This window comes from Pongo abelii, chromosome 1, assembly GCF_028885655.2.
Source record: "Pongo abelii isolate AG06213 chromosome 1, NHGRI_mPonAbe1-v2.0_pri, whole genome shotgun sequence".
NCBI lineage: Eukaryota > Metazoa > Chordata > Mammalia > Primates > Hominidae > Pongo > Pongo abelii.
Genome location: NC_071985.2, coordinates 94,131,753 through 94,154,784, shown reverse-complemented (window position 1 = coordinate 94,154,784; position 23,032 = coordinate 94,131,753). Strand labels below are relative to the sequence as shown.

At 46.4% G+C, this 23,032-nt stretch overlaps 1 long non-coding RNA gene across 1 annotated transcript; it reads right to left on the bottom strand.

Moving 5' to 3' along the window:
• Positions 1-9,775: 9,775 nt before the first annotated feature.
• Positions 9,776-22,360, bottom strand: LOC129058394 (uncharacterized). Its single transcript, XR_008523476.1, has 3 exons — positions 19,843-22,360; positions 18,207-18,355; positions 9,776-10,103 (listed from the first exon to the last, which is right to left on the bottom strand). It is a non-coding gene; the product is annotated as an uncharacterized LOC129058394 (long non-coding RNA).
• Positions 22,361-23,032: the final 672 nt, after the last annotated feature.

Below are 23,032 nucleotides of genomic sequence, written 5' to 3'. Positions count from 1 at the left end.
CGCGGTCCGCTCCCCGCCCGCCGTTCGGGACCCCAGCCTGGGGGAAAGCGGACAGCGTCCCTCTCCGCGCAAACTCCACGCGGCAGCCTGGACTGGGATGTGGGGCCAGGAGGCTGAATAATTAACAACCAGGAGAAGCCGGGGCGAGCGGGAAGCCTGGCAAGCCAGGGAGAGGGAAGATGAGACAGAGAGACATAGAGAGACAGGGACAGAGGGAGACAGAGAGGGGGCTAAGAGCGAGGCGGGCGAGAGAGGAAGAAAGGCTGGGGAGAAGGAAAAATGAGATAAATAAAGGAAAAAAGAGAAGCGAAGGGCGGTGGGAGAGGCAGCCGGGACTCTCTGGGAGCTTAGCCAGAGGCGCCCGTACCCCCCTCCCCTGCGCGGCTGCTGGGAGCCGCTCCCCTTCCCTTTTCTTTCCAAGCTGCCGAATTCTGTCCCTAGACGCTACGTTCCCAGTAGAGGGTAGGGCCAGGATCCAAAGATGCCGATCGTGGCCGTGGCTCTCTGGAAGCAGGCAAAGGGGATGGAGAATCTGTGGGCTATAGAGAAGCTGTGACATTGTAGGGCACAGAAAAAGGGCCTCCGAGAAGGGTCCAGCCAGCAGACCCCCAACGCCCAACCCCCGGATCCAGGGCCGCTTCTGGGATCACATTAGGGAGAGGCTGGCCTGGTTCAGAGCTCGCCCATTCTAAACAAGATAAATAAATAATTCCCCGCTGGCCTCAGCGTGGGAGGAATCAAAGAACCAGAACAAATACCTCCCACAGCCTCCCTGCCCACCCCCGGCCCCCATCCCCGGACAGGTGGGGAAAGGGCTGCTATGACCAGCTTCGTGGCCTTGGTCAAGTCACTTCCTCCATCCCTTTTTGCCTTTATAAACGGAGAGCCTTGGACTGGAAGCCATGGAAGTCGCTCCAGTGGAAAGATGGTCAGAGCTGGGAATGAATGGGACGTAGGAGTCACTCCAAATGAGACCAGCCCAGATTTGGTGGGTCAGTTAAGCTCATCCCAGAACATTTTGGACCTCGTAGGTAAACATATTGTGTATTAATGCGTGGCTGGGTGTGGGCCAATCTGAAAGAAAGCAATCGGCTGAGTGGGTGGGAGGCGAGGAGTGGGCTGCTTCTGTGAGAGAAGCCCAGGAGAACAGGGAGCAAGAGGGCTTCCCAGGAGGGTCCCTGACATGAGATCAATGACCAGACAGGGTGCTGCGGCAGAAGAGGATGGCATAAAGGCCAGACAGCTTGGTGGAGGGTGCTGGTGCTGGGAAGAGCACAGTCTGAAGCTGGCCGTGTGACTCCAAGCCAATTAAACTCTCCGACCTCCTTCTGAACAGGCAAAATGGAGGAGCGGAAACCAACTTCCCTGGGTTGTGGTAATAAGAACTGAATAAATTAATATACCTGCTTGGCTCTTCATGGATAAGAAATCGGTGTGTGTGTGTGTGTGTGTGTGTGTGTGTGTTTCCAGTTCAGGAATGTCATGTTCATATTGTTATATCTTCTTGTTTGGGGTGGTGCTGAGCGGAGGACGTGAGAGGAATGGCTGTATTTTGCTGCCTGTCACTCTTGCCTTCCTGTTTTAACCAGTCTCTGAATCCTTGTGTCAGACTCAAATTATGGCAGATAATTCAATATATAACATAAAGCGTTGCTCTTTTTAAAAAGACACTGAAATAAAATAAAACATCCCTCAATTCATTGAAATAGCCTGCAATAAAACACTGTGGAAGTCAAATGTTTCCTGGAGCCTCCACCAGTTACCTGCTGCATCTTTTACAGTTAAAGTTAACACACTCAAAAGGGATGGTATTTCTATCTGGAATTGAGTAATTTGTACTGCCTTTCTGTCTGTCCAACCCCACCCCCACTTTCCTTATTTCTGTGCTTTATTTTCAGAGAATTAAGGAGATTCTATGTATGGAAAATGCATATTTTGACTGTTTTGGTTTTAATAGCCCAAGTTAAACCTATAAATTTAATATAATTCCAATAAAATGCCTATTCAAGGATAGATACGTAACAATGAAGTTTTGAAAGTGACTTGAATGCTGAAAAGAATAAACAAGGTGTTGTGCAGGAAAGGAAAAATTTAGACATTTATGAACATGAATAGATGTCACAGTGTAATGTTGAGTGAAAAAGTTAGAAGTTAATGAGAGAAGTAGCACTATTCTATTTATGCAGATAAAAAAACACATGAAATACACATATAGTATTCGTAGTATGTTTGCATATTTGGGAGAGACAGTCAAAGAAAGAAAATGCGTGTGTGACCACAGGAAATGAAAGCGTAGGCAAGAGGAAACATAAGTCTCTGTGGTGGAAGATGATAGACTGAAGAAAGGAAAAAACTGTGAACTAAGAGTCAAAAATAGTCAAGTTTCAGTCCTGGCTCTGTCACTTACTAAACTGGGTGACCTTAGGCATGTCACTGACCCCATTTTCCAGTCTTTTGAATGCCCTTCTCATTCAGTTGTTGTGAGATCCAAATGAAATTCTATACATCAAAGTTTCTTTAAAATCTACAAGTGCTCTATGAATGCACGATATCATATGTACTGCAAATAACTTATGTGACCCAAACTACATCAATGCGTCCTACCACACCACACCTCATACTGAATGGGCCTCCCATATGCCCCATCTCTGCGGCTGGGATCTCCAGATGGAGGGGATCCGAGGCCTGGAGGCGCTTGGGCTCTGGGGGATGGAGGTGAGGTGAGAGTGTGGAGGGTTGGGCAGCATGGTTCATTATCACCTTATCTCCCTTTTCACATTTTTCAGCCCTCACCCACCAGCAGTTTGCCCCTTCCCCCTACTTGGCGCTTTCTCTGCCTGGACTTGACATACGTGGTGAGTGGAAGAGTCCTCCTGGGCTGTGGGCTGTAGCATTGGAGGACAGGGGGTGAGAAATGGACTGAGATTACAACGGAAGGGATATTATTGGGATTCTAAGAAGAATTCTGACCTTCCAAGGCAAGAGACCCAGTAACATTCTCTCCCCAGAGAAAAGTCCCCTAACACCCTGGGAATGCAAAGGCCTGGGGCAGGGGGTGGTAGAGAAGACACCCCAGCACACCCGAAAGAGGGGGAGGGGGAAAGGAGAAAAAAGAGGCTCGAGAGGGCACAGGGAGAATTCTTATTTCTGTGCTCTCTCAAGAGGAGAGGGGCTTGCATTGCGAAGCTAACGAACTTCTTCCCAAATTCTCTGTGCGGGATTTGGCTGCTCCCAGAGGGGGGTCCTTTCTAACAAGGTGCCCCCGGGCCCTGCCCCTCCCTCCCCAGGAGCTGAAGCCGCCAAAGGTTCGTGGAATATAATGGATCATTTTCCAATTTACCAGGGTCTTAGAGATTACGCCGCTAATCCCATCAAAGACCATCTGCTTACATTGTCCCTCCTGAGCCAAAATAAATAGATCCTTTACTCCCTCCACTTCAACTCTTCTGGGGTATTGTAGCAGGAGAAAGTTCGACAAGGCCCATCCCATTTCCCCCTCCCTCCCGCTGAGGGCTGGACAGAAAAGGAGAAAACAAACTTAGCTTGTCTGAGGTGTGAAAGGTCACTTACGATCCTGACCTGCATTCTTCTCTGGAGCCTGCGACGATGGGAATTGGGGAGAGGGGCGGGCCCCGGGGCTCTGGAGGTCTCTCAGGATCAGCCCCCTGCGGAGGTGTGGGACAGGCTGTTCTGTGCTCCACCGTCCTGCTGTCTCTGCTCTGAGGCCACCTTAGCCCCAGCCCATTTTTGGTCCCTTTCGAGTCTTTTTGAGTTTCTTCCACCTATGACTGTTGGGAAATAATTATTAAAATCTAACTTTCATCCCTCCCTTGCCAGAACTGTGGGAAAAAGGACACGAAAATCCACATAAACACTAATTTGATTCCATTTAAGAGTCATTTGTTCTACAGGCTTTTCACATTTATTCTCTTATTTGTTATTACTCTGTTGCAGAAAGGGGCTTCGTAAATGGGGAAGAGAGGGGCTCGGGGGAGTGCCTTCTAGCCCAAGGTCTCGGGGAAGTTGAGGACTAGAACCAGGAGTGTGTATGTGCAAACTGGGCTCCAGAAATTAGATTATGCACGTTATATATTAAAAGGTGATAACCACTATGGACGATAAATGAAATGTAAACAGCAAAAGGGGATGGGGTGGGGCCTCATTGAGAAGTCCGCGTTGGAGCAAAGACTTAGAGGAGATAAGAGAGTTATTCGTGAGGAAATCAGGAAAAAGTTCCACACACAAGGAACATCCAGTCTCTTTTCACAGTTTCCTTCCGTCTTGGCTGCCTCTACCCCATTTTGTTCTTCAGTCATCATTGTTAGCAGCTGTTTTCTAACCTGTTCAGGAACTAAAGGGGCTTCAGCAACTGTCTTATCCTTTGCAGGACAATCTGCAGGGGCAGGTCTCCCAAACTCTGGCAAACAGCTGCCTGTTGGGGATGACTCGGCCCTAGACTCATCTGGTCTCCCGTAAAGACACGTTTTACTTTAGAAAAGCAGCATAGGGTGACAGAAACAACATAGGCATCAGAGTCAGGAAGATCTCATTTTGAATGAAGCCCAGCTCTGCTACTTATGAGCTATGTGATCCTGGGTATTGCTCCTGGACTCTCTGGCTCTCCATTTCCTCGTTGTAAAACAAGTATCATGCCTACCTCATCAGGCTGCTGGGGAAATGTACAGTTCCTGGTGGGTGCTCTGCACAGTGCACTGTGTGAGATAGAGTGGAGAATGGGCCCCAAACCATACAGAAATTAGAATTTGCTTAAGAAATTCAACAGGGATATGTAAAGCACTGCATTTAGAGACAAAATATAAATTTTCTAGTTACAAGATTTGTTCATTTGACAAGTGTTTGCTGGATGACTCTATGGACCAGGCACTAAGGGACATAAGGGGAAGGAGACATCTGCCCTAATTAAAGATCAAAAGCAAAGCCACAAATTATTGCTCAGAAAATATAGATAGAAATTCTATGGAGAGAGAAAGAGATCCTGTTCAACGGCGGTAATGTAGAATCAGGAAAGGTTTCACTAAAGAGGTGGGCATGAGCTGGGTGGTCTTTGAAGGAAGGATAGGACCCGAACATGCAGAGCATAGGACAAAGCAGTTCATGTGAGAGACCAGGCTTGACAATGATGCATATCGGAAAGACCTTAACATTTAGGTAACCATAAGCTCAGTAAGAGCCAGTAACGTGATGGAACTGCTAAGAGCTAATGTGGTCTTTGGCTCTGGGAAGAAGAATCACATTCCAATCAAGAAAGCTGAAGAGTGTTACTGTACTTGTAACTGACTCCATCTGAAGCAAAAGCTGAAGAGTGTTACTGTACTTGTAACTGACTCCATCTGAAGCAAGACAGTGACATGTAAGAGAGCACTGAGAAGAGGATTAACCAAATGTCGAAGGGGCTCTGCCATATATAAGGGATGTGGCCATGGGCAGGTTACTTCGTCTCTCTCATCTTCATTTCCCTTATCAATAAAATCAGAATGAAGTTTATTGCACAGGGTTCATAGTGAGGGTTAAATGAGATTGTATGAGAATACCTACTAAAGTGCCTGGCACATGGGAAATACTTTAAATGATTCTTGAAAAAGAAGTCTTCATTAAGTGAAGAATTACGAACGAACTGATCCTGGAGCTATGGTACCTGTCTTTAAGTATTTAATGGGCAATCTGCATAGAAGAGGGGCAGACTTATTGAATCTTACAGGAAAAGAATCAGTGAGTGGAAATGAGAAGGAACCGCATTAGGGTTTGGCATAAAGAAAAATGTACAAATGGTCAGAAAAGACCAAATACAGAGAATGTTTAGTCCAGAACGGCCACCAATTCTTGGTGATTTTAGACCAAGATATAGAAGAATGAATTTCCGTTTTGAGTAAGGGATTGAACTACCTGATTTCTTAGTGGTATGCGCCGGTAGTCCCAGCCACGCTGGAGGCTGAGGTGAGAGGGTCGCTTGAGCTTGGGTGGTTAAGGCTGCAATGAACTGAGATCACACCACTGCACTCTAGCCTGGATGACAGAGCAAGACCCTATCTCTAAATAAATAAATAAATAAAATAAAAAATAAAATTTGAACTAGCTGATTTCTAACATTCTTTCCAATGTCAAAGTTCTAACACAAAGCAGTGAATATGTCAACTTACATTAAAAATTTTAAGCTTCCTCAAAGTTTCACGAAGGCAGGGATCATGCCCATGTGGTCCATTTCTCCATCAATGGCCCAGAAGAGTACTGAGCATATAACATGCATTTGATAAATATTTGTTTAATGAATAAATGAATGGAATAAATAATGCATGTCAAAGTTCTTGTACACTGGAAAATACTGCAGATAGTTATAAGTAGCCATGATAATCACTGGCTTTTTTTTCTTTTTCTTTTTTTTTTTTTGAGACAGAGTCTCACTCTGTCACCTAGGCTGGAGTGCAGTAGCGCGATCTTGGCTCACTGCAACCTCCGCCTCCCGGGTTTAACCGATTCTTCTGCCTCAGCCTCCCAAGTAGCTGGGATTACAGGCGTGTGCCACCACATCCAGCTAATTTTTGTATTTTTAGTAGAGATGGGGTTTCACCAGGTTGGCCAGGCTGGTCTCGAACTCCTGACCTCAGGTGATCTGCCCGCCTCAACCTCCCAAAGTGCTGGGATTACAGGTGTGAGCCACTGCGCCTGGCTGATAATCACTGACTTTTTTTAGTGTTCTGTTACAAATGCTTTATATGCATTATTACAAAGACAGTGTTACAGGAGCTCGGTGTAAAAAGCACAATGCTCACTACTTCTCCTCCCCTACCATGGGAAGAAGGGAGGCCTGGAGGAAACAGGAAAGACCAGGAAATTACCATCCACAGAAGAGACGACAGAGAGTAAGATGGTGGTCTTGGTTCCATTGTGCTAAAGGCAACTGGGAGGGGCATAGCTGGGCTGCATATCCACTGATGCCTGCTAAAATAGGACGCTGAACAGAACAACATTAGGAATGGAGATGATACAGAGAGGCGGTTTTGTCTTAGAGATACAAACCCAAGCAGAGTGAAGCTAAGAAGCTGGCATCTTTCCACTGGCGCTATGTTCATGACTCAGAAGGCTTGCATTATGGTGGCAAAGGCATGATCAACTCCCTGTAGCCGTCTACTACCTCAGTAACTTTTTAGGGTTTCCTGACTGAGACAGAATTTATTCAAAGGCCCTTGGCTTTTGGCAGTGCTTTCTGTCCTGTATCAAAGAACCAATACTTAGTCAAAAAATACAATGAAGAGTTTCCAGTAGTTACATAGCCTGATTTCTGCTTTGCTTTTACTTTGCTGAGAAGGGCTATAGTCACAGTCTCTCTCTCTCTCTCAGTAAATGGGAGGAGAGGGGTCTGTGGTGTCCTGAGGAAGAAATGGGTGAGGCAGTAACTTCCCCAGGGTACTATTACTCGATTTAAAAAAAAATTCTAGGCCAGGCGTGGTGGCTCACTCCTGTAATCTCGGCACTTTGGGAGGCTGAGGTGGGAGAATCACCTGAGGTCAGGAGTTTGAGACTGGCCTTGCCAACATGGTGAAACCCCGTCTCTACTAAAAATACAAAAATTAGCGGGGTGTGGTGGTGTGCACCTATAATTCCAGCTACTCAGGAGGCAGAGACAGGAGAATCGTTTGAACCCGGGAGGCAGAGGTTGCAGTAAGCCGAGTTCACGCGACTGCACTCCAGCCTGGGCAACAGAGCAAGACTCCGTCTAAAAACAAAACAAAACAAAACAGAAAAAAACTAAAAAAAGAAAAAGAAAAAAAAAATTCTGTCACCACATCTTTCCCCAATCAGTGTAGATTGGGTAATCCTATCTAAATGCCTTCTCACCCTAATCCAGATTTCTCATGCAATGTTCCCGTTTTTTTTCATTTCTTATGCCCTTTTTGGAGCCGGAAAACTCTAATTCCACGGGCTATCTGAAAAGAAGAAACCCTAGGTAATATGTATTTGGCTCCCCCAGGTTTTCTCTTCCTTGCCTCCTTCAATGTCTTTATCACTGAAAAGAGTGCATCATTTGAAAAGACAGATATAGAAGGGGAAGGTGTGCTTAAATTCTGGGGAATACAGAGGAGGTGCCCCTCCTGGGCAGCCCCCCGGATTGGAAGAAGTTCTGGTCTCTTGGTTTGTTGCCTTGTGCTGCCACCTAGTGTCCCAAGACCTTAAAATATCATACCTATATTTCATTCATTCAGATTCATTTATTCACTGATTCTTTCCATCTTTCAGCAAAATATATGAAACCTTCCCTCTAGCCAACTATGGAGGCAAGTTGCCCTACCCCTCCAGTTGTTTCTAGGAATTCCTGTTGTCATTCTGTTCTAGATAGTTCCCTTGCTGTCCTTTGCTTTCTGTGAAAAGAGACTTTAACCTTTCTCTGAATATTCCAGGTAAATTTAATTCTAGTACTTCTTGCTATGGTTCAGACTCATTCCCCTCTGTTAGTGTAAGTGGAGACTAGGTGCTCTGTAATCCCTTCCTAACAATCCATTTCCAGTCAAGGCCCTGGGTGGATGAGAGTGTCCACTGAAGACAGCAGGAGGGAGAAATGACACAGTGTGAGGTTAGACAATGCTGTCACCTATTTGACACTTTATAAAGAGGGTCTGTATATGTCAGGACATTTCATTTTTACAGCACCTGCTGAGGTTCACAGGACATGTATTAGCATTCCCATTTCACAGGTGAGGAAACAGGCTAAAGAAAGTCAATAGCTGGGCGTGGTGGCATGTGCCTGTGGTCCCAGCTACTCGGGAGGCTGCGGTGGGAGGATCACCTGAGCCCAGGAGGTTGAGGTTGTGGAGAGCTGAGATTGGGCCACTGCACTTCAGCCTGGACAACTAGAGTGAGACCCTGTGTCAAAAAAAAAAAAAAAGAAAAAGAAAAGAAAAAAAAAAAAGAAAGTCAAGCAGTTGATTGACAGGGATGTAATGGAAAAGCTGAGCAAGTAACAGGTCTCCTGGCTCTCATTCAGGATATACGTCTTTTTTTTTTTTTTTTTTTTGATGGAGTCTCGCTCTGTCACCCAGGCCGGAGTGTGGTGGCATGATCTCGGCTCACTGCAACCTCCGCCTCCCGGGTTCGAGCGATTCTCCTGCTTCAGCCTCCCGAGTAGCAGGGACTACAGGCGTGCACCACCATGCCCAGTTAACTTTTTGTATTTTTAGTAGAGACGGGGTTTCACCACGATTGATGGCCAAGCTGATTTCGAACTCCTGACCTCAAGTGATCTGCCCGCCTCGGCCTCCCACAATGCTAGGATTACAGGCGTGAGCCACCGCGCCCGGCCGAGGGTATATGTCTTTACATCAGGCTGTCCAAAATAAGAGAATGGAAACCTGGAATAGAGAGCTCCTCCCAGGCTGGGAGGAGAAGACAGGCAGAGGGCAGCGGTGTCGCAACAAGCCGTGCTCCAGAGGGGAGTGGATATGGCCTGGAGAGTGAGGAGGGCTTTTTTCTGCCTGAGAGGTTAGTGAGACTCCTTCTGTGGCACAAATGCTCCTCCTGGTGGCCGCACCAGGCTATGGCATGGAAGAGGAAACGAAGGAGGCGGGCTGGAGGGGCTGAGCTGGGTTGGGAAGAAAGTCCTGGAAGTAGCATCATTTAATCGACATTGATGTGAATTTCCAGAAAGGCAGACATATTCATACTCAAGTGTAAACAGATAAAATCCAGTATGAATGTATTTTATTTATTCCCATGATTACTATACCTATTATTAAGCTCTTAATCTTTACTAGGCACCGTTCTAAGTGTTTTATTTGCATCATATTTAATCCTCACAACTCCATGAGGAGGTTAAACAATGGGCACTGAATCACACAAGCAGAAAGTGGTGGAGGCAGGACTTGAACCCAGATCTGCATGACTTCAAAGCCCGGAACACGGCTTCCCTCTTCCCAACATCAGGACAGAACTGACTGTCAAAGTAGGCAAAATTTATTTATGTCAGAATCCAATGGAAAAAATAGTCTCTCGTTTTAGGGGTATCCCTGATGTATTCCAGCTTCCAAGTACTGATTCCCTCCTAAAAGGCAATTCAGGTCAGAAATACAGCACAACAGTTCACCTGACAGAACCTGGAATGCAGAAGTGGAAGGATTAGCAAGAGTGGACCAAATGTTTGATTAATTCGAATCAGTCAAACTAAAATTGGTACCTTGTACATGCCTACTCTGGACACTGCTTAGTGGGGGAGATAATGTTCGAGATACAAAGATGGCTAAGAAATAGTCCATATCCTCTGAGAACCTAAAAAGACTAGAGGGGGAGACAAACATTTACAAAAGTATCTCTGAGATGAGGAAAAATAAGGTTTTAAAAAAAGGCAAAAATACTAAGAGTGGGAGTTGGAAGAGGTAGACCTAAATGACTCCTTGGAAGATTTGAAAGGGTTTTCTGGCCGGATGTGGTGGTTCAAGCCTATAATCCCAGTACTTTTGAAGGCTGAGGAGGCAGGATCACTTGGGCCCAGGAGTTCGAGGTTGCAATGAGCTATGATTGCGCCAGTGCATTCCAGCCTTGGTGACCGAGTGAGACCCTGTTTCAAAATTTAATTAATTAATTATTATTATTATTATTATTATTTGAGGTGGAGTTTCGCTCTTGTTGTCCAGGCCGGAGTGCAGTGGTGCGATCTTGGCTCACCGCAACCTCCGCCTCCCGGGTTCAAGCGATTCTCCTGCCTCAGCCTCCCGAGTAGCTGGGATTACAGGCATGTGCTACCACACTCGGCTAATTTTCTATTTTTAGCAGAGATGGAGTTTCTCCATGTGGTCAGGCTGGTCTCGAACTCCCAACTTCAGGTGATCCATCCACCTCGGCTTCCCAAAGTGCTGGGATTACAGGTGTGAGCCACCGCGCCCGGCAATTAATTTTTAAAAAGAAAGGGTTTTCTGTGGAGGTGGCAGCTGAACTGGGCTTTAAGTATTGATAGGATTTCAACAGACACATATGAGAGGGGGGTTAGATAGGGAAGAAAGGGAATTACAGAGAGAAGCAATAGCAAGAACAAAGACTTGGGTCGTGGGGGGGAAGTGCAGGGCATGCTGAAAACTTGTGTTCTTGGCTAGATGGAGTATAAGGTTCACCAAGGGCATAGGCAGGAGATAAGGCTGGCATTAGAGGGTAGAGAGCCTTGGACACCAGGCTAAAGGGTTAGAACCCCACTCAGCAATAGGAACCATTTAGGATTTTCACTTGCAAGGAGTAATGTTTAAAAGTATGCTTTATAATGACATCTGTCAGTGATAGTTGAAGAAGGTTTGCTAATTTCCAGGCAAAAGAACATTGAGGCCAGGTGCAGTGGTCTCATGCCTGTAATCCCAACACTTTGGGAGCCCAAGCGGGAGAATGGCTTAAGGCCAGGAGTTTGAGACCAGCCTGGTCAACAGAGCAAGATGCTGTCTCTACCAAAAAAAAAAAAAAAAAAAGAGAGAGAGAGAAAAAGGAACAGTGAGGCTGGCCTAAGGAGTTGGTGGTGGGCAGATAAAGAGAGGGCAGATGTACTATACAGTGAACATGGGGGACCTGGAAACTGGCTGGATATGGTACTGAGGAGCAGGGAGAGGTTATGTGGTGAAACTCCACACAGAGGCGTGGGCACTAACCAGACTTATTGAATATCACCACTTTCTGGTAGTTTCCTTATCTGTAAAAATGGACATACTAAATCAGCCTTACGCAGTTATTGTGGGAAGATTGGATTTGATTCTGCATGTTAAGGTACCTGGCAAATAAAGCAGGCACTCAGTACGTGGCAGCTATTATTTTTATGGGTTTGAACATGATGACTAAAAGTTTGATGATGACATTGACCAAAATAGGAAACACAGTGGGAGGGGCGGGTTTTTCTCTTTGTCTGCGTGTGGCAGTGGGGATGGTGGGGGAAACTGGCTAACAAATTCAGTTTGAGATCTGTGGAATTTGAGGAATCGCATCCAGGTAGAGCTGTCTAGGAGGCAACTACATAATTTGGGTCTGGAATTCCATTTGGGCTATGAATCAGCAAGATAAAGGAGAAAACTGAAGCCACAGGATCAGGTGAGAAAACCCAGAGGGAGGGAAGAGCTAGGAGAGTGATGGTTGAGACACATGACCATGGCCTGCAGGCTTGCAGGATCCCAGCCCTGACTGAGAAGAGAATCAGGAGAGAGCGAACCATGCAGCCGGGAGAAGACAGCCTCAGGCGGGAGGGCAGGGACCTGCACCCCAGGCTACCACGAGGTGAAGAACAAGGCTTTTGATAGGGCTTTAAAGTTGCTTGGGACCCTGAAGACTGCAATTTCAGGAGTGAGGAGCTGGACCCCAGAATTCAAGATGCTGAGAGGTACATGAGAGTCAATAGACACTTCTCAGCACTCTAAAGTTTGATGGGGACCGGGCGTGGTGGCTCACGCCTGTAATCTCAACACTTTGGGAGGCTGAGGTGGGCAGATCACCTGAGGTCAGGAGTTTGAGACTAGCCTGGCCAACATGGTGAAACCCCATCTCTACTAAAAATACAAAAAAAAAAATCAGCCAGGCGTGGTGGCGGGTGCCTGTAATCCCAGCAACTCTGGGGGCTGAGGCAGGAGAATCGCTTGAACCTGGGAGGTGGAGGTTGCAGTGAGCCAAGATTGTGTCACTGCGCCTCAGCCTGGGCGACAGAGCAAGACTTCGTCTCAAAAAAATTGATGGTGAAGGAAGGAGAAAAGAATGTGGTAGTTTGAGGATAATGGAATTCTTTTTCTTTTTTCTTGCATAGAAGAGATTTAAGTATGTTTTTGGCAGAGGAAAGAAATTACTACTCTATTAATGGGAGGCAGTAATGGCATAATGCAAAGGTTAGGGGAGGAAAGAAGGACAAAGTGCTTTTGAAAGGTCACTCTCAACAAGGAGGGGGAAAATAATATCTCAGAGACAGGAATTTAGGAAGAGAGGGAGATAGAGGAAGATACTAAAGAGTTACAAAAAAATTACTTTGGAAGCTTACGCAGGTTGGCCTAGAAACCTCTATGAACAAGGGCAGCAACAGTGGGGTTAGACGAAAGTGGAGAAGATTGGGAATTATCCCTATGGGAAATTGGTCCCTCTCTGCCTTTCAATTAAGTTGTATGTCCCAGGGGAGTTGTGAGGGTACTTGGAAGGGAATGATGAAGGATTTAGGGAAAAGGTGGGGCTGAGAGCTGGAGGGTCAGATACAATCTATTACAATGGCAACAATTAAAATCATAATATCCAGTATTGGCAAGGATGTTATCATATACCACGGTATAATTTTTCTGGAAGGCCAATTTGGCAAAATGTATTAAAATCTTTTCAAATGCGTATACTTCGTGGCCCTCTATTTGCAGTTCTAAGTATTCAATCTAAGGAAATAAAAGATATGTACAGATATGTTCAGTGCTCTTTATTTATGTGAAACAGAGTCTCACTCTGTTGCCCAGGCTGGAGAACAGTGGTGCGATCATGGCTCACTGAAGCCTTGACCTCCCAGCCTCATATGATCCTCCCACCTCAGCCTCCTGAGTAGGTGGGACCACCGGAATTCTCTACCACTCTCAGCTAATTGTTTTATTTTTTGTAGAGGCAGGGTCTCCTTATGTTGCCCAGGCTGTTCTTACTCTTGGGATCATATAATCCTCCCACCTCAGCCTCCCAAAGTGTTGGGATTACAAGCACGGGCCACCACACCTGGACTCATTCGGTACTATCCCTGATAGCAAAAAAAAAAAAAAAAAAAAAAAAAAAAGAGGAAACAATCAAATTTTCAACAAGGCAGTAGAATACAGTACATGGTTAGAAGATAATACTTATCAGGCACTAAAAATGTAGAAAAGTATTTATTGGCATGATCAAATGATCATGACATTTGTAAGTGTAAAAGAAAACATAATACATAAAATTTATATTGTAAATTATAATGTAAAAGAAAACATAATACATAAAATTTATATACTTATGTATGTTTCTATTCTTTTAAATACCTACCTGTCTACATACACGGATACATGAATACACATATTTAGAGAGAGGGAGGGAAGGAGAGAAAGAGTATCTGGCTTGAGCAGCTGGGGAAGTAGTGTGACCATTAGCTAGGACAAAGAATTTAGAAGAAATTAGCAGTGTTGGTGCAGAAAATACAGAGTTCCTGTTAGGTTTAACCTGTGAAATATCCTGGGGATATGCCACAAGCGTGGCTGCACACATAGGTCTGAAGCTCGAGAGAGAGATTTCAGCTATAGACAGATCAGGAGCCATCAGCCTTTAGGGGTTGCTTAAAACTTAGGAGTAGATGATACTACCCTGAAAAGGAGTAAAGAAGAGAGGGCAGCCGAAGACAGACCGCCTCCCCCCATCCTCAGCAATTAAACAATACTATTTACAGGGTGGGCAAAAGGAGTAGAGCCTGCAAAGAATAGTCTCTAAGATTACTAGCAATCTATAGTTCTACTACCCCAGCCGACTACTGGAAACATGTAACCTTGTTTCCACTTTATTGATAAAATGCACAGGAGCTCTCCTCCATCACCTTTCCTCACTCAACGTCTGTGTATAATTCTGACTCATGCCTTTAACCTTTCTGCCTAATTCAGAGGCGACTTCTCACCTCCTTGTAAAGGCCAACCAATTCCTTGAATCCGCTAACTTCTCAATTGTCTCCCTCTGATGGTGTACTCTGAAGTGTTCTCTTTATCAAACATTTTCAGCATCTCCTATGCCACTAGCTTTGTCTCCTTTACTTACAAATATGCCAGGATTTTCTCTATCCTGAGAACTCTAACTGGCATGATTGTCTCCAATATTTCCTGCTGTTTCCTCCCTATAGTGCCAAACTTCTCCAATGCATGGTCTACACTCACTCCACAGCCCTCTTCCTTATAAACCACGGCAATGTCAACCAACTCCCTAAACTGAAACTGCCCCCTCAAAAGTTACTGGTAATCTCCTTATCTTAAAATCCAGTGGGTTTCATTTGGCCATCACAGTCTTTGATCTTTCTGCAAATTTGATGACGCTGACCATCTTTCTTTCTTGAAAACTCTTTCCATTTTGGTTCAATAAACACTTACTGGTTCCCCTTTGGTTCAATAAACATTGATTGAACACCTCTTAGGTGCTAAAATAAAAAAGATACAATACTTGATATTGGGGTGTGAGAAGTTTTAACCTAGTTGGGCAGTGTCAATGAATTTCACAACAGAGATCTTTGCCCTGTTGAGAAAGGCTGAAGTGGTAGATGCAAACTCTGTGAGTTGAGGAGTTGAGCCAACTTACAGTGGGAAGAGAGGGAGAGGAAATAGCAAATGTAATTGATGTTGTCAAGAAATTTGTTGGAGAAGAGAAAAAGAAAACTTTCTAGAAAATGCCTATAAGTGGCTATAGGACAATGGAGCAGTGTTTTCAGAATGTGGAGAGACTTCAGCATGTTCTTAGAATGAAGAGAAGGTGCAAGTAGACAAGAAGTTGAAAACAGAGGAAAGTGAGAAGATAATCGATGGGGCAAAGTCCTGAAAGTACCAGGAAGGGTTGGGATGCATATCATGGAGCTGCTATGAACAGAGGGAGGGAGCTCTTCCACTAACATTGTACTTAAGCATGTATGATTTGAGGGTGAAAAAGAGTTCCTCCTTTGGTACTATACTGGAGAGGTTATAGATAGGTGCCCCAAATACTTGGCCTAAAGATGTGTTTTTTTTTTTTTTGACCTGCACAGAATTTTAAAGTAATTGGAACTTGTTGCTAACACTTACAAATCATGAGATTTCAAATAAAAATCTGTATTACCAGCTTCTTAAAAACTAGGCCAGGGGTGGTGGCTCATGTCTGTAATCCCAGCACTTTGGGAAGCCAAGGTGGGTGGGATCATGTGAGACCAGGAGTTCGAGACCAGCATGGCCAACATGGTGAAACCCGTCTCTACTAAAAACACAAAAATTAGCTAGGTGTGGTGGTGTGCGCCTGTAATCCCAGCTGCTTGGGAGGCTGAGGCAGGAGAATCGTTTGAACCCAGGAGGTGAAGGTTGCAGTGAGGCGAGATCACGCCACTGTACTCCAGCCTGGTGACAGCCAGTCTGTCTCAAAAAAACAAAAAACAAAAACAACAATAACAAACAAACAAAAACCTGGAAGATGTGGCAACACTCACATTGGTAACATGACACAGCTGACTTTAGATGGGCCATGGCCTCTCCAGTCTCCACAACTCCCTAACGCTTACCACTGGACCACTTCACTCATTTGCGTGATAGTCCTCCAGGCATCTGATTCTGTCACTCCTTCTATTATTATCTCCCCTGCTTTTCAGACTGACTCTTCCATGTTACTTTCAGCGGCTTCTCTCTCTCTTGTATTGGATAGCTAGATGTTACTTCTGTTCTCAATCTTTTCCCACATGTTTTTCCTCTAATAACTTGTTCAACTATCATTTCCATGTAGATCACTTGCAACTCGGTATTATAAAATCATTTAATATTGAAGTTGAAAAGGAATTTAGAAATCAAATAATTTAGTCTTCTCAATCTCTGAAACGATGTTGGGTAACAGAATTCTGTAACTCAAAAGATCTTTAGAAATTAATCAGCAGTTTAATTTACAAATAAGGAAATTGAGGTCTCGGAGAGATTAAGCAATACTTTCTACCTCACCACACAATTCTGAGCAATTCAGTACACATTTACTGGGCTCCTACTTTCTGCAAGGCACTGTGGGGGAATATAAAGTTGAACAAGGCAGAATTCCTTCCCTCAAGAAAGCCACTTCTGTTGGAGCAGACAGACATGCACTGTGGTCTGTCCTATAATGTGGTAAGTCCTATAATGGAGAAATGAACATAATATTACGGGACAACAGAGGGAAGCAAAGTTTCTTTTCTTTTTTTTTTTTTTTTTTTGAGACAGACCCTCGCTCTGTTGCCAGGCTGGAGTGCAGTGGCGCCATCTCGGCTCACTGCAACTTCCACCTCCCGGGTTCAAGTGATTCCCCTGCCTCAGCCTCCCAAGTAGCTGGGACTATAGAAGCACGCCACCATGCCCGACTAATTTTTTGTATTTTAGTAGAGACGGGGTTTCATCATGTTGGTCAGGCTTGTCTCGAACTCCTGACCTCGTGATCTGCCTGCCTCCGCCTCCCAAAGTGCTGGGATTAGAGGCATGAGCCACTGCGCCCGGCCCGAGAAGCCAAGTTTTAATACTGGATATCTGTTTTTTTAACTAGATGAGGAGGATCTTAAGAAGGGGATGGGCACATTCTTCCTTATAGCTATCATTGCGTGTATATATCTTTACTATATGAGGGAAGAGACTTATGCAAATGAAGGGATTTGTTCAAGATGACACTGTTAATTAAAGACAAGGTTAGGTCTAGAAATCAGGTCTCCTAACTCCAACTCCAGTGCTCTTTCCCTTATATCTCAGTGTGACATATCAACCCTTATCTCTCTTGAGCACTATCCCATATTGTTAATTGCCTGTTAGGCATTTCTTCCAGTTAGGGTGGATCAAAAACCCTGTGGCCACATACAACACACAACAACATACATAACCATAACAACATACTTCATATCTATTTTGGCAATAAGTCCTGTTAACTTGTCCTTCCAAATGTTTTTTGGGGATGAGATGCAGTAGCTCATGCCTGTAATCCCAACATTTTGGGAAGTTGAGGTGGGAGGATCACTTGAAACCAAGAGTCCAAGACCAGCCTGGGGAACATGACAAGACTCTGTTCTACAAAATTTAAAAATTAGCCAGATATAGTGGTGTGCACCTGTAGTCTCAACTACTTGGGAGGCTGAGGTGGGAGGATCGCTCAAACCCAGGAGTTCAAGGCTGCACTGAGCTATGATCATGCTCGCTGCACTCCAGCCTGGGTGACAAAGTGAGACTCTGTCTCAAAAAAAAAAAAGTCTTTTTATCTAGGCCTTTCTTTGGCAAACACTTCTACGACCCTAGTGGAAATGGACAAACTTATTGTCTTAATATGGTTTTGCCTTCAGCCTCTGAAAGACTCATAGAGCCTTCTAGTTGAAGAGAACCTTAGAGGTTATCTATATCCAAACTTCAGCTGAAAACAGAATTGTTTCTATATTACTTCTGATCCTGACAATGGTCAGCCAGCTGCTGTGCAGAGCACTCCCTACCTTCAGAGGCAGCTCATTTCACTAGCAGACACCAAGGTAATTACAAAGTTCTGTCACTCACCTATGAAACACGTTGACTAATGTGCCAGACACAGTGCTTGGGACACTGGATATATGGCTACACACGGTCCCCATTGGCCTTAAGTAACTTTCAGTTGAGTCTCTTCATCTCTAACATGGAGATTATTGAAGCCTTCTTGTGAGAATCACCTGGTATAAAGTGTGTAGAAATGCTCTTTAACCAAGTGCAATACATGTAAGTCTTTCCCCCCAGCTCCCTCCTCTTTTTTTTTTTGATTGAAGACAGGGTCTTGCTCTGTCCCCCAGGCTGGAGTGTAGTGGCGTGATCTCGGCTCACTACAGCCTAGACCTCCTGGGCTCGAGCGATCCTCCCACCTCAGCCTCCCAAGTAGCTGGGACTACAGGTGCATGCCACTACGCCCGGCTAATTTTTGTATCTTTAGTAGAGATGGGGTTTCACCATGTTGCCCAGGCTGGTCTCGAACTCCTGGACTCAAGTGATCCACCCGCCTCAGCCACCCAAAGGCAAGGGATTACCGGCATGAGCCACCACGCCCGGCTGGCTTTCCCACTCTTCAACTATGTAATGTACTGGGGTGGGAGGCTGTGATTCCACTATCATCTTTTAAATTACATTTTATACATACAAAAGAATAATTATAATGTATATATGTGTTATATACATAGTTAGATTAATACCCATAAACCTACCTTTTATCCCCAAAACTGCACCATTACCAATGGCATCCACCTGTGTGTTTTTTCTCCTCCCATTCCCAATCTCTCTACAGTAACTATTAATACATTTTGTGCTTATCATTCCTTGCTTTTCCCAAAGTTTTATCATATATATGTAAACACTATATTGCTTAATTTTGCTTGTTTTGGAACTCCTGGGCTCAGGTGCCCTGGCCTCACAGAGTGCTGGGATTACAGGCGTGAGCCACTGAGCCTAGCCTGTTCCTAAGATTGATCCACTCCAATTATGTACTTTGTACCCATTTTCCAAGCCTCATCTTTTTCACGCAGCCTTCAGATCACAGGAGCACAAAGTGATCTTTCCCGTTTCTGAACGCCTCTAGCGCTCATTGTCTATTAAAAAAAAAAAAAAAAGACTGAAATGCCTTTTTCTTGATCTTATGTGCCATTAGGCCAACTAAACACAAGCTCCTTGGAGGGCAAGGAAACTGCTTATCATGGTAAAAGAGCACTGAATGGGGCCAGGAGCAGTGGCTCACGCCTGTAATCCCAGCACTTTGGGAGGCCGAGGCAGGCGGATCACCTGAGGTCAGGAGTTCGAGACCAGCCTGGCCAACATGGTGAAACCCTGTCTCTGCTAAAAATATAAAAAATTAGCCGGGCGTGGCGGCGGGCGCCTGTAATCCCAGCTACTCGGGAGGCTGAAGCAGGAGACCAACATGGTGAAACCCTGTCTCTGCTAAAAATATAAAAAATTAGCCGGGCGTGGCGGCGGGCGCCTGTAATCCCAGCTACCTGGGAGGCTGAAGCAGGAGAATCGCTTGAACCCGGGAGGCGGAGGTTGTAGTGAGCGGAAATCGCGCCACTGCACTCCAACCTGGGCGACAGAGCAAGACCTTGTCTCAAAAAAACAAACAAAATAAAAACAAAGAGCACTGAATGGGGAGTTGGATCGCCAGGGTTCCAGGCCATTTCACCTTGACAGGCAGTGTCCTTGGACTCGTCCCCTTCACCTTCCTAAGCGTCAGCTTCTTTATTTGACAACCTGTTTTTTGTTTTGTTTTGTTTTGTTTTTTGTGAGGAACTTCTGAGACAATGGATATAACGCGCTTCGTAAACTGCGAAGCATCCTCCTCAAATCAATGTTCGTGCCATCGTTGGTTCCCCGCTCCTAGAGGGGCCTCTGCACAAAAGACCCAGGCCAGTGACTCGCTGTGTTTGGGGACGGTCGTGTCGCCCCCAAGGCAGGGGCCAAGATGCTTCCTTTCTTCTGGATCTCCCAGGCAGCGCCAGGTCCCGAGGCAGTGTTGACTGAGGTTAGGAGTTCAGGAAAACGGCCAGAAGGACAGAGGGCGCTGTCCCCCCTCGAACTGAGCAGGGCGTTAGATTTAGAGGAGGTGTTCGATTTACGCATGCGCACCCTCTCCGGGAAGACCTGGCAAGACCTGGCAAGACCCAGCCAAAATTGGCTCTCTCAGCTCGGTTTTTCCCCATCTAGGGCTACATCTTCTGGGTACGCATGCGTCCTGCCTGGGTGCGGTTGGCTGATGATTCCGTCTGTCACTGGCAGAGCCAGCGCAGTGAGGCTGAGGCTCCGCTTCCCGCCCATCGGCAGGGGCGCGGAGAATGGACTGGGGTCTTTGGCCGCACCCACTGCAGTGTTAGACGAGCGGATTGAGGACACTTCCCGGCCGCGGGCCGCAGGCTTGGAAGCGTTGGTTGGCCGAACCATTGCCTCATTTGCCTTGTCACAGCAGGGAGGACGCCGGGGGAGAGGGGTGAGGGGACTGCTGAGTAGAGCGTCGGGATTCGCTCTGCATCCGAGCAGGGTCCGAGGGCCAGTTGCCAATCAGCCATTTATTGAGCGTCTTCTGTGTGCCATACACTTAGGAATATGCTGATTTCTGCCTTCGGGGAGTTTACAGCATAGAGGAGATTAAACAAGTGACTTTATTGCCTTCCCTCGACTTCCCTTCTACCCCTTCGCCTTAGATGGAGATTTTCTCTTCCTGAACCCGGAACCGCTCCCTCCTCCCCGCCCGGCTATAGCTGGCAGGGCAGGGATTGGATGCCACGGCCGGCGCCAGCCTTCGCTCTCCGCCGAGGGTAGTGACACCGGCGAGGACCGGCCCCGCAGGTCACGTGAGGGCGGGGCCTGGCGGGCTCGTGACCTTCCCGTAGGCGGGGTCCCTCCCCTCCCAGCTCGGGCCGGCAGCGTCGTCACCAGCTTTTATGGGGCACGTGGCGGCTGATGCACAGTAAATAGAAGTGACTCTCCCCTACGAAGGCGGGGACCGCACTTTATGAGACCAAACAAACTGCCCGAGCGAAGCCCTTGGAGCTCTAAACACTTGGCAGCAAGTACAAAGCAAAGGTGGCGGGGTGGAGGGGGTGACGGGGGGCGGGGGATTGTCAAATGTAAATCAGTCCGACTGGAAGCACCAAATCCTGAGCCCCCTCCCAGGCTGATCTGAACTAGACCTAGCAGGGAGAAGTGCGGGAGGCTGTAGGAGCTTCCTAGTGCCTCCTTTTCCTCTTGGGCCTCTGGTTTACCAACTGTGAAACAGGGCAGGGGAATGGACTTTGGACAGTGACACAGCGATTTAAGACAGCAAACAGAGTGCCAGGCGCGGTGGCTCACGCCTGTAATCCCAACACTTTGGGAGGCCAAGGCGGGTGGGTCACGAGGTCAGGAGTTCGAGACCAGCCTGACCAACATGGTGAAACCCCGTCTTTACTAAAAATACAAAAATTAGCCAAGTGTGGTGGCACGCGCCTGTAATCCTAGCTACTCAGGAGGCTGAGGCAGGAGACTCACTTGAACCCAGGAGGCGGAGGTTGCAGTGAGCCAAGATCACGCCACTGCACTCCAGCCTGGGCGACAGAGCGAGACTCTCAAAAAAAAAAAAAAACAAAACAAAAGACTGCAAACAGGAGGGGGCTGATACGAGGGGGCTGTATTGGCTCCAGTACAAGTGAGCCATTCTGGAACCTGGGGTGGGGTCGCCCAAATGTCCCTTTCACATGTGCTGTTCTGAAACAAGTTTCCACAATCACAAGGCTGGAAAAGTTACTCAGCCCATAGGACTGAGGGGTGTGAGTCAGAAGAACATGAGCTACAGAGAACTGGTCTGGCCTTCTTGGCTGGAACAAATACCACCCTTTGCCTCCTGCCTAACAAGAGCCGCCTCTTTGGATACAGGAGCCCAGTGGGTGCTAATTCTTCTGTGGACCGATATCTGAGTCCAGGAAACTGGGACCCTAAGGATCTGTGCTGCTTCAGGAGCTGATCTTGCAGCTGAAAAGTAAAGGAGAAGCTGCAAAAAGTTATATGCTCTTGAGTATTATTTTAAAAAATCTATAGGGTTGTAGTACTCCACAGTTTAGAGTGCACTTTCACATGCATTATTTCATTTTAGCTCCACTGAACACACACTGTGTGCCAGGCATGGGGACAGATACAAACATGGACAAGGCAGTGCATTTTTTCTTTTTTTTTTTCCCAAGACAGAGTCTTGCTCTGTCACCCATGCTGGAGTGCAGTGGCACGATCTTGGCTCACTGCACCCTCCGCCTGCCAAGTTCAAGCAGTTCTCCTGCCTCAGCCTCCCGGGTAGCTGGGATTACAGGTGTGCACCACCACACCCGGCTAATTTTTGTTTTTGTTTTTTTTGAGGAGTCTTGCTCTGCTGCCTAGGCTGGAGTGCAGTGGCACGATCTTGGCTCACTGCAACCTCTGCCTCCCAGGTTAAAGCGATTCCCCTACCTCAGCCTCCCGATTAGCTGGGACTACAGGCGCCCGCCACCACACCCGGCTAATTTTTTGTATTTTTAGTAGAGATGGGGTTTCACCACGTTGGTCAGGCTGGTCTCGAACTCCTGACCTCGTGATCAGCCCAGCTTGGCCTCCCAAAGTGCTGGGATTACAGGCTTGAACCACTGCGCCTGGCCTAATTTTTGTATATTTAGTAGAGACGGGGTTTCACCATGTTAGCCAGGCTAGTCTTGAACTCTGACCTCAGGTGATCCACCCACCTCGGCCTCCCAAAGTGCTGGGATTACAGGTGTGAGCCACCGTGCCCGGCCGGCAGTGCGTTTTTAAAAGGAGCTTCAGTACGGTTGTAGAGAGAAAACAGAAACTGGTACCTACATTTCCAGGTAAAATGA